This window comes from Ylistrum balloti, unplaced genomic scaffold (assembly GCF_031769215.1).
Source record: "Ylistrum balloti isolate Yb309-2 unplaced genomic scaffold, AGI_CSIRO_Ybal_v1 Utg372066, whole genome shotgun sequence".
Classification (NCBI taxonomy): domain Eukaryota; kingdom Metazoa; phylum Mollusca; class Bivalvia; order Pectinida; family Pectinidae; genus Ylistrum; species Ylistrum balloti.
The window spans coordinates 1-11,730 of NW_026782997.1; the positions used below are offsets into that span (position 1 = coordinate 1).

General features: G+C 36.6%; 1 pseudogene; it reads left to right on the forward strand.

The window, feature by feature from the left end:
• The first annotated feature begins 1,394 nt into the window (after positions 1-1,394).
• Positions 1,395-8,540, forward strand: LOC132564215 (uncharacterized; annotated as a pseudogene).
• The last annotated feature ends 3,190 nt before the right edge of the window (positions 8,541-11,730 follow it).

The window sequence follows — 11,730 nt, forward strand, 5'->3', positions numbered from 1 at the left end:
CAGTTTCATCAGGCACATAAGGAGCTGGTCTGATCTTGAGATGGAAATCGGGGTCCATCCATCCACATAGTTTAGAGGAAATCTTTTCAATGTTGCATCAATGATGAGAAATTTTCTCTGCCTTCAGTGATGTGTACATCAGCATCTACAGATAATCCATTTCTATGTAAAATCTTGTAAAACAGTTTCAGGTTGTTACTTAATAGATCTTTCATTTTACACAAAGGTGCAGCTCCCTTTAAATGTATCAGGTTTTATTAGAATAAACCAGTATCTTATTTCATTAAATCTTGTCAGAAAAGATTATAATATTTTATTTGATCAATTGTAAATCGGTGTCTCTTTGCCTTCAGTATTCATTAAAATAAATCAGTGTCTTATTTCATTTAACCATGTGGGATCAGATTGAAATAAGATATGTTTTGTATACCTTGCTTTCGTTATTAATGATTTGATCAAGTGTAAATGGGTGTTTCTTCGTCTTCAGATCTGTTATTTCTCTCTCAAGATCAGTAACATGTACTTGCAGTTCCTGAATTAAACCATTGATTATGTTACAGGTACCATCCTGTATAATACATTATTCAAGACATTAAAAAAATGCAAATTGAATTTTTATTATATTACATTACTTTCATAGTGAAAATCTTTTTTGATAAACAAATCTTATTTTAGATTTTTATGTGGAAAGTTATAATGTTCTAATTAAAAGTCATTTATTTTCAATAAATAGAATGATATTTTTCCTTCGATATTTTTCACAATCTTGTATCTGCATGGCATAAAGTTTAGGAGTTACCCTTCTGTTTTTCCAATTCTGGTATTACCACAAATAACGGGAAATAAGATATTCCATTTTGAAATTCACTTCGTGTTTATTAAGACTTACATATCACACATCGAAACATTCAAATAAATAATCTCGTTTAACATGACTACTTAAAGAATAATCCGCCTATTATTCTAATTTAACCGATACCGGGGTCGAACGCAAGACTCGTGCTGCATATGATGGAAAGTATATCTTTCTGTGTTTACCTGTTTTATAACAATTGATTTTTCACCTACAATTCTATGTTGCAGATAAATTTCCGTCCATAAATTGCTTTTTGACAATTTTAAAGAAAATAGTAATCTCGAAGTCTTCACCTAAATATTAACAGTAAAAAAGTATGGGGACAAAACGGGGTCTACATTTACAGGTAACCTGAGTGAACGAACGAACTGTTCAATGAAATAACAACAGACCACCCTAAAGGTTTTTATGTCACCTGAGACAGTCTCATGATGGCCTATTGCGATCACCTTCCTCCGGCGCCGTGCGTCGTGCGTCCGTTAACAATTTAATATTTTCGACTTCTTCTCATGGTAGCAGAAATCTTCTCAAGCCAAAGATGAAGAAAAATAATAAAGTATAAGTACCACTCCCAAGGGACCTGAGGGGCGGGGCAATAAATGTTGACGGGGACCGTAATAACGGATGTTAAGCACGTAATATAATAATGTTGACGGGGTCCATAATAAAGGACGTTAAGCCCGTTAGATAATGAATGTTGACGGGGCCCGTAATAACGGACGTTCAGCACGTTAATTAATAAACATTGACATGATTCGTCTAGGATATGAGCACCGTATGCGCAATTCAATGCCGTAGTCGTAGACAAAACATGCATATCTGGTAAACATTCTACTAGTTTTAGCCGCGTGATTCTTCGAGATTCTTTACATGCATGTTGATGTAAGTCATGTTCCGGTTTCCTTTGCAGAATACAGTTCTCCTATAGAAAGGCGGCTGTGCCGCTTTCTCACGTCCCGTATCTTCAAACCAAATTATTTTCCTACAATGTTATTTTAATTTTGTTCTTTGGATAGATACCTCAAGATGGATGTCAGCTGTGATGATCTATAGGTAACAAATCCATTCGGACGCCGGACAGACAAAAATAATATCCCGCTCCAAAGTCATACGGACAGATGTTAGTCAGGATACTTCGTTTAAAGGCGGAAAAATAGATGAACATTACAATCGGACACCAGACCGGTGAAAGGTGAACCTTACACTCGGCCGCAGACGGACAGAAGATAATCAACATTGTGCTCGAATGCCAAACCAGGAGTAGATACATTCCACACCGTAAAAAATGACTGACAACGCAGTGTTACAGGTAAGTCGGTAATATTGAATTGTTTACTAATAACAAGAAACCCAATGTGATTGCATAATATGTACAGGAAATAACAACTAAAGTTTGATATTTGCTCCACAGCCTTGACCTTTGGTAGTCTTGTGCACGTGATACATCACCTGTCTCCATTTACATTTGATAAGTTCATGTTAACAAAACAAATTACTAGTTTAAAGAGATAGAAAAAAAACTAACCTTGACATTTGACCTTGGATCTCACTATAACCTTTACCTTAACTGTTATTAAAATGACTTCAGTTTTTGTTTACAGCAATATTTCTTGCGTAACTCTAACCAAATAAAGAAATTGCTTGTATGTACTATACATAAAGTTATATGTCTTATTTGATATTTGACCAATAAAATTCGGAATTTATGTATAGGATATGTGGCGTTCTACTGTACATGTTTTGAATCGAAATGCCCATCATCAAACATAGTTTGGTATCAAGATTTTAAAATTTACCAAATGGATGAACAGCGCTAACTAGCATTGCAATTATTCCAGCGTCAGCATGCCATTCTATGTAGCTTTAAAACATCCATCTATGAATGGTGTAAGAGCACATAACCATACACGTACATATGCAACACATAACCATACACAGTACATATATGCAACGTATAACCATACACGTACATATATGCAACACATAACCATACACGTACATATATGCAACATATAACACATAACCATGCACGTACATATATGCAACATATAACCATACACGTACATATATGCAACACATAACCATACACGTACATATATGCAACACAGAAATTATTATAATTACTTCTAGAGACACATGGAGGAGCTGTCCTTCTTACAAACATATATTGTATGTGTTTCTGTCGAATGTCTTAGCGAAAGCTTACGTTAGTAATATTAGTTATTTTTACCATGTTCTATCCAGTCTCCTAACTGGATTAGTATAGATAAACTCGGATAAGATCATCTTACTACCTATACATAAATTCTGAATTTTATTGGCTAAACGAAGTTATTTTAATGTGAAAATAGCTTTCATTGGCAATATGGACCAGAAAATGCAAAATGTCGATTGTGTTTAGACACCCCTGAATTACACTTTTTAGAGACCCCAGTGTCCACATGACATATCGAAGATAAATAATCATTGGTAATGTGTGATATGTTGTGACTAATCATCATCTTCTTTTCTTTCACAGACCAGAAAGTATGTTCTGTATTATGGGCTGTCATTGTTTGTCCTGATCGGGTTTATTGGCTTCTTCTACATTGACGCACAGAAACGATCCTGGATTTCACTGATACCAGCTGAAGTAGGCTTTAGATATATCGGGTACAGTTCGGAAAAGAATGACACCAATCTTACAACAGAAACTGTTAAATACGTCCTATATTGGAATGTTCCACTGTCGGGAGGTTTGGAAATGTTCAATGACTGTGACTACAAATGTGAGTTGACAACAGATAAATCAAAGATGGCTTCTCAGAATGCCGTGATATTTCACACTCCATACTTGGGAGGAAATGTTCCTGCTAAATCTCGCGGTCAAGTATGGGTTTATTACGGCGTAGAACCGCCACCTATAAGTCATAATTTGAAGAGATGGCAGCGGGTGTTCAATTGGACAATTAATTACCGTCGAGACTCCGACATATTGTCTCGGTATGGCTCATTCGAGAGCAAACATTTAAACTCTAGAAACAGAAATGCAACTGATATAGGTGAACTGTACAGATCGAAAAAATATGACCGCAGCCTGGTTCGTCGGTAATTGTAATACACACGGAAGGCGGGAGACATATGTGAAAGTACTGCAGAAACACATGGATGTAAGCATTTATGGCCGATGTGGAAATCTGAGGGTAAAGAAAAGGGGCGAGCGGCTAATTGGGGTGAAAACTGCCTACATAATGTAGAGAAGGATACACGCTACTACCTGTCCTTTGAAAACTCTCTTTGTCGCGATTATATGACAGAGAAAGCTTTTAAAGTCTTCAAAACGCATTCGTTGGTTCCTGTTGTTCGCGGGGGAGCAAACTATTCTATGTACCTCCCTTCGGATACTTTTATCGACAGCTCTAGATTTAAAGATACCAATTCAATACATAAAGATGAAAACTGATAAAACAGCTTTCACTCGTTTATTCGAAAATCGAAATCGATACCAGACAAAGTACAACGATAACTGGGGATCGAAACCATTCTGTGAGATATGTAGAAGACTACATAATCCTGAAAAATATTTATGAGGATGTATCGGTCTGGGTTAGAGGAACAGGCGACACGGCGTCTTGCAGGAAGCCTACTGACCTCACGTAATCTATTTAAAACTATAATTTGAACATAAATGTTGCTTAAAACAGAAATTTTACTTACGTATGCACAGTAATGAAATTAACGTACAGCAAAGAAAACCAAACAGCTAGAGGGATCCAAGTAGATACAAATATTGCGATGGTGTACAGAGCTAGTTACTAATTAATCAAAAGTCAGAACTTATCTTTTTGTGGAAATCCTCCAAATCAAGAGGAATTCATAGATTGTTCAGAAAACAGGCTATCTGAAGAATACTCTCCAAGAATTGTTTCCTCACTGGGTATATATAAGTGCAAGTCCACATGGCACTATCACTAAATCACTGTAAAACTCCACACTTCACAGACTGAAGTCTCAAATTTAGCTCACCCAAGGCGTTAATACTTCAAAAGGCAGCTCAGGCTCAGTTCCATCAGGTTTATATACACTAAAGGTTTCTAGAAAGTCCCTTTCTAGATAATTCTAGACTGGCAGGTACCTAGCTTGTTTACATTTGTCTTTAGAAACATCCGGAAACATAAAAGTAATTCTAATAACCGAGCTTTCTAGATTTTGAAACTTTCCGGAAGCACACAGGTCATTCTATTAACCGAGCTTTCTAGAAAAATCTGTCTACTATCTACACATATTGTGACAAATTATTAAAACAAGTTTTTTTAATGAAAACAATCAATATGATATAATGAATGTAAACACAGCACATCTGAATTTGGATTAATACACAGCATTTATATACAACAACAGTAATGCACTATATCGGCTAGAAACTGATTCCAGCCCTCAATGTGTTACGGAGAGGCCATTTTGTCCAGCTGTATCACGAGATTACATTTAACATTAAATTTTGAGTACACATTTCAACAAATTTGTATTCTTTTTCTTTATACACATTTTTACGTCCTCCAGGCATGATTTGAGATCCAATCAGTCCATCCTCGATTGCCAGTGTTTTGCAATGTCTCATTGATTGTTTCTACGGAGGTCCAAAGATGACTATTTCATGGCTCATTTCTGCTTCGAATTAATTAGTATAATTCCAATAATGTTTATGGGTTTCTTTATATCTGGTAGCTCCCGGAACTTTCCCTAGAGGCCAACTTTTTTTTTTAATTTTAATTTTTTTTTGCACATTTTTCAACATGAATGACATTACAAAAAACACACAATGGCATATACCCACACAATCACACAGATCAATACCATCCATCATCATCGTGAAACCTGGTGATGACAAAATCATGATCATCATCATCAGCAGCATCATCTTCATCGTCATCAATATCATCACATCATCATCGTCATCAATATCATCATCATCATCATCATCATCATCATCATCATCATCATCATCATCAAACATCGATTATTGTCATCCTCATCATCATCATATATACACTGCCAATATTATATTTGATTATGTACACATACACCCACACATACACTCACCATAAACCACGCATGCACACACACACACACATCAGAGAGAGAGAGAGAGAGAGAGAGAGAGAGAGAGAGAGAGAGAGAGGGGGGGGGGGTTGGTAGAGGTAGAAATGTTGGAAGACAAGAAATGATGATATTTTTGTTGTACAATTGCAAAAACTACTTATTTGAAACTACTAATATGTGCTTCTAAAATATACGGCTAAGACAGGGGCATCAAGAGATCATGAGTAGTAAAAATTTAAAATTGAATTGTGGAATTTGAAAGACTACAGGTTAAGTAATTTCTCCCATTTTTTCCATTCGTTATCAAATTGTTGTTTTCTTTGTCCTCTTTACCTTTTACAATATATTTCTGGATTGAATAGTTTTCTTTAATTATATTTATAAGAACATTTATATTTAGAGAGTTGTGAAAGCATCTCATTCTATAAATGTACTGTTTTATGATTATGACAATTTCATTGTCAACACGATTACTGGGAAGAGAGTTCTGAAAGAGAAAGCCAAAAATAAACGATTTTTTGTTTACCGAGAAAGGGATTAATAAAGCTTCTAATAATGTTTTAAAGCACTGAAGTAAGTTTTGAACTTCCTGGCACTCCCATAGAACATGGGTAATTGTCTTAGTTTCAGTATTACAGAAAACACAGAGAGGGGAGATAACTAGTCCTAGTTTGAAAAGTAAAGAATTGGTTACCAAGATGTAATGGGTTACTCTGTACTGAAACCATTGACGTTTTGCACTGTTTGTCACCTGGAATGGGATTCTATGATACCTAGTCCATGATGAGTGGTCAATATCGTCTAACAGTGAGTTCCATTTTTTGGTGCCTGTTGGAATCAATTCTGATTTATTTAAAAGATTATAAAATAATTTTGAACCTTTTCTATCTCTAAAGAAAATCTGTAAGTTAATTGGTATGTATGGGTAAGTTATATTAAGTACTTTATGTGTATCGTATGAGGAGACATATTTTTTTATAGCCGAGACCAGACCATGATACTCTAGAAAATTAGTGTTTATTCTATATTTCTGAATAAATTCATCAAATGGGTAAAATGTGCCAGTTTCTGAGTTTTTCATCAAATAATTTATGATTATTATGTTACTTTTATACCATTTTTTAAGGAATAGTGTTTTACCTCAACAAGAATTTTACTATTATACCAAATTGGAACTTTAATTAAGTTTTCCTGAAAGTCGGTAATATTATATTTTAACTGCACTTTATACCAGGCATTTAGAACATCCTGCCAAAATTTATTTTTACACTTGTTTATACAAAGCTTTATATATTCAGTACCACTAACAGCAAGAAGATCTGTATCAATATATGACATTAGTATTGCTTGCCATTTCTCTGTTTTTTGGTAAAGTCTCCTAATCCAGGTGAGTTTTAATGCTTGTATGAAAGCAGTGAGGTTAACCATTTTTAATCCACCACTGGTGTGTGACAGAGGTCATTTTTCATCTCAATGCCTCCGCTAGGAATCGAACCCGGGACCCCTGGCTTACTAGTCTGACGCTCAATCAATCGAGCTAAAGAGAAGTTCTCTCTAGCCGAGTGGTATATTGCGGCTAGTATTTTACCAGGTTTTTTTTTTTTTTTTTTTAGTTATTCAACTTGTGTGTTTTTGTACAATTTCTCGTGCATTATTCACCATGGATGGAGACAAAATTGGTCCAAGCATTCCAGGATCTAGGTGTTACTCCCAGGTGTGATAGCGCTGAGGACTTCAAGCGTGGATGGCTGGATATGTGAAGCAGCTAGGTGAGGTTAAGGATGAGAAGAAGGATGTTGAGCGCCTAATCGTTACCCAGAATGCCAGATTACCACCATTCAGCGGAGATCCTACAGTGAAGGGGGAGACAACCTACGATCTTTGGCGTTATGAAGTGGAATGTTTGAGGAAGGACAAGACTATCACACCTGAGGCATTAGGACAGCTAGTTAGAAGATCCCTTAGAGGTAATGCTGGTAAGGTGGCCATGCGACTCGGCACAGATGCTTCTATTGCTGATTTACTAAGACAGGTGGAGTGTAATTATGGTGTCGTTGAGGATCAGGAGGCTCTGATGGGCAAGTTTTACAATGCCAGACAAGAAGAGACTGAGGATGTTGCAACATGGGGATATAGTCTCGAGGACTTGCTGACGAAGGCTACTAGGATGGAGCCACTTCCTACAGTTAGACGTAACCAGATGTTACACAGCAGGATCTGGAAAGGTCTTAGACCTAATTTGAAGGATCGTTCCGCAGCAAAGTATGACCTGTGTGCTGTCTACGAAGACTTCAAAGTGGAATTGAGGAGGATAGAGTCAGAGGTGAATGCAGATAAGAGGAAGATGGCTACTGTCAAGGTGGCTTGTGGTGATATGCCTTCTCCCGATGATCAACGATATGAGAAGTTGGAAGGAATGATAAAACAACTTACCTCAGAAGTCCGGGTGTTGAAGTCCAGCAACAGTAAGCCACCGAAACCCAAGCCTCAACAGCATCAGCATCAACAGCAGCAACACAAGCAGCAACAGAGACAGAATTTCCCGCAACAAGACTTCCAGGGAGATGCTGCAGAAGGATATACAGATGAACCTGAGTGCTAGCGCTGTGGACAACTTGGTCACTTACAGTATGGCTGTAGAGTGCGACTGGATCATATCAGGAGACCTAACTTTAGGAGGTCAGGACCTCGTGGACATCAGCAGCAGCATTTAAATGGACAGGGACCAATGGGGAGGGGACACCATTAGGTCAAACAGTACAGTCCCAACAAAGATATTTGTCAGGAAAGTGGTGGATTGATTGGATCAGCCAATGAAGTCCAGATTTATGTTGATGGAAACGAGACTCGTGCACTGTTAGACACAGGCTCCACAGTATCGACGGTTGCCAAGTCTTACTATGACTCGAAGCTGTCCCATATTCCTATACAGCCATTAACTTGTGTACTCAACATTGGGTGTGCGGATGGACAATCTCTACCATATGTAGGATTTATAGAGACAACTATAGCTGCTACAGGACTGGCAGGAAGGACATTACAGGACTGTGTTTTACTGGTTGTTCCGGATAGTCCGTACAATTCCAGAGTGCCTTTACTTATAGGAACCAACATCCTCTCAGTTCTTTTGGAGGTTTGTCGTCAACAGCATGGTGTTCGATTCCTACAGGAAGCTGATCTACATACGCCATGGTTCCTAGCGTTTAAATGTCTAAGTTTGATGGAAAAGGACCTAGCGAGGAACAATTTCAGACTTGGGATTGTGAGAAGTTCGGAAGAGAAGAACATCAGTGTACCACCCAACAGTTCTGTGATTGTCAAGTCGTATGTTGATAAGGAGATGCCATATCATCCTACCTGTGCCCTATTACAGCCAGCAAAGGACTGCATCACATCTCAGCCGGACTTGGACTTGAACCCTGCTATGATCAACTATCACTACAAAGGTAATAGGAGTCTACGGGTTCAGCTATTTAACATGTCCACTCACACCATGGTCATCGCACCTCGAGCTGTTCTCTGTGAGATTACTCCAGTCAACATGGAGGATAAAGAAGAAATTATAATCTGTATGATTTTTGTTTTTGTTTTTTGTTTTTTGACGACACCAAAGATATCCGGAATTCAGGTTCGGCATAACGTTAGAATACTACTTCCGGTTTCCGGCATTACTAGTCATAAAGGTTCGAGCAGGGCAGTAATGTTGACAGAGATCTATTTTAGCGGTATAAGTACACTAGAGGAATGTAGAAGGGGTGATCGGAATGTAGGTGGATTGGATGCTTCTCTCTGGCACAGTATCATTAGCACAGCTAAGTTAACTCATGGTTAATTTAAAAGTTCTGTCTATGAATGTAAGGGGTTTGTACTCTGATCAACATAAAAGACGGGATGTGTTCCATTGGTTGAAACAAAAAAGAGCAGATATTGTTTGTTTACAGGAAACTCATTGTACTAATGAAGTTGAAAAAATTATGGGAAAGGGAGTGGGGGTATCAGTGTGTTTTCAATAATATGAACTCTAGATCTGCAGGTGTGGCTATTTTGTTCAGAAATACATTTAGTTACACTATACATGGTAGTAGATTAGACCCAGTAGGTAGGTTTATTATTTTGGATATGTCTATTAATACTAATAGGCTAATACTGACATGTATATATGGGCCCAACCTAGATAAACCTCAGTTTTTTTGAAAACATTAGTGAAATGTTGAAAACTTGGGAAGGGTATCCTATGATTATATGTGGGGATTGGAATACAGTTCTGGACAGGGATATGGACACTCATAATATTGTAAGAAATAACAACCCTAAATGTCAGTTAAGCATTCATAATATTATAAATAGTTTTGATCTTGTTGATCCTTGGAGGAATTTTTATCCAGAACAAAAAACTTTCACTTGGAGGCAAAAAACACTTATCTGGCAAAGCAGATTAGATTATTTTTTAACTACAAGTGATATTTTTACAAAAATTAAAGCCACGGCTATTCTTCAAGGTTACAGAACTGATCACACGTGTATTTCTTTAGAACTAAATCTAGACAATATACAAAGGGGAAGGGGATATTGGAAGCACAACATCAAACTGTTAGGGGAAGCAGAACATGTCAGGCAGGTTAAAAACTGTATTAATGAAACTATAGATGAGTACATCACAACTGGGGACAAACAGAATCTTGAGTTCACCACTTTTCGGATAAATGGCCAATTATTATTTGAAATATTAAAAATGAAAATACGTACATTAACTATTTCTTTCTCTGTACATAAGGTTGAGAATAGAAAAAGACAGGAGAAAGCTCTAGTGATTGATATTATCAAATTAGAAGAAATTATTAATAAATACCCCTCTATAGACTCTTACAGAATTGGAAAACAAAAAACAGACATTGGAAGAAATTCGTAGGGATAAGATAAAGGGTGTTATGTTCAGATCTAAAGCATCATGGTATGAAGATGGTGAGAAAAATACCAATTACTTTTGCAATTTAGAAAAAAGAAATTACATTAACAAAACTATTTCTGAACTAATTACAGAGTCCGGAAATGTTCTTGATATGAAAATGGGAAACTCTCAGACTTTCAATGTCAAGGTATTATTACATGCTTGCCAAAAGAGGGAAGGGATAGAAGGTATATAAAAAATTGGAGACCCATATCGTTACTAAATGTTGATTATAAAATAGCAGCTGCTGCAATTGCAAATAGGATTAAGCCATTATTACCGGATATCATTAGCAATACTCAAACTGGGTTCATTAAGGGTAGGTTTATTGGGGAAAACACTAGACAACTTTATGATTTAATGCAGCTCTTGGAAGAAAAAAATAAGCCTGGACTATTGTATCTAATTGATTTCGAAAAAGCATTTGATTCGATAGAATGGGATTTCATTGATAAGGCCATGGAAAGTTTTAATTTCGGGGAATCTATTAGAAAATGGTTTAGAGTTTTATATAAGGATTCAAAAAGTTGTGTAATTAATAATGGTCATCTGTCAAACTTCTTCAGTCTTCACCGTGGTTGTCGCCAAGGCGACCCATTGTCACCATATATTTTTATTATAGGTGTTGAAATTTTATCTATATCTCTAAAAACTAATCCTGATGTTAAACCTCTACAGATAGGTGGTAAAACTTTCCTCCTAGGTCAGTATGCAGATGATGCATATCTTTTACTAGATGGCTCAAGTCAATCATTGTGTGCAACTGTTGAAGTACTAAGGTTATTTGCTGTCATATCAGGTCTGAAAATTAATGTTTTAAAATCTAATGTTTATTGGTTAGGTA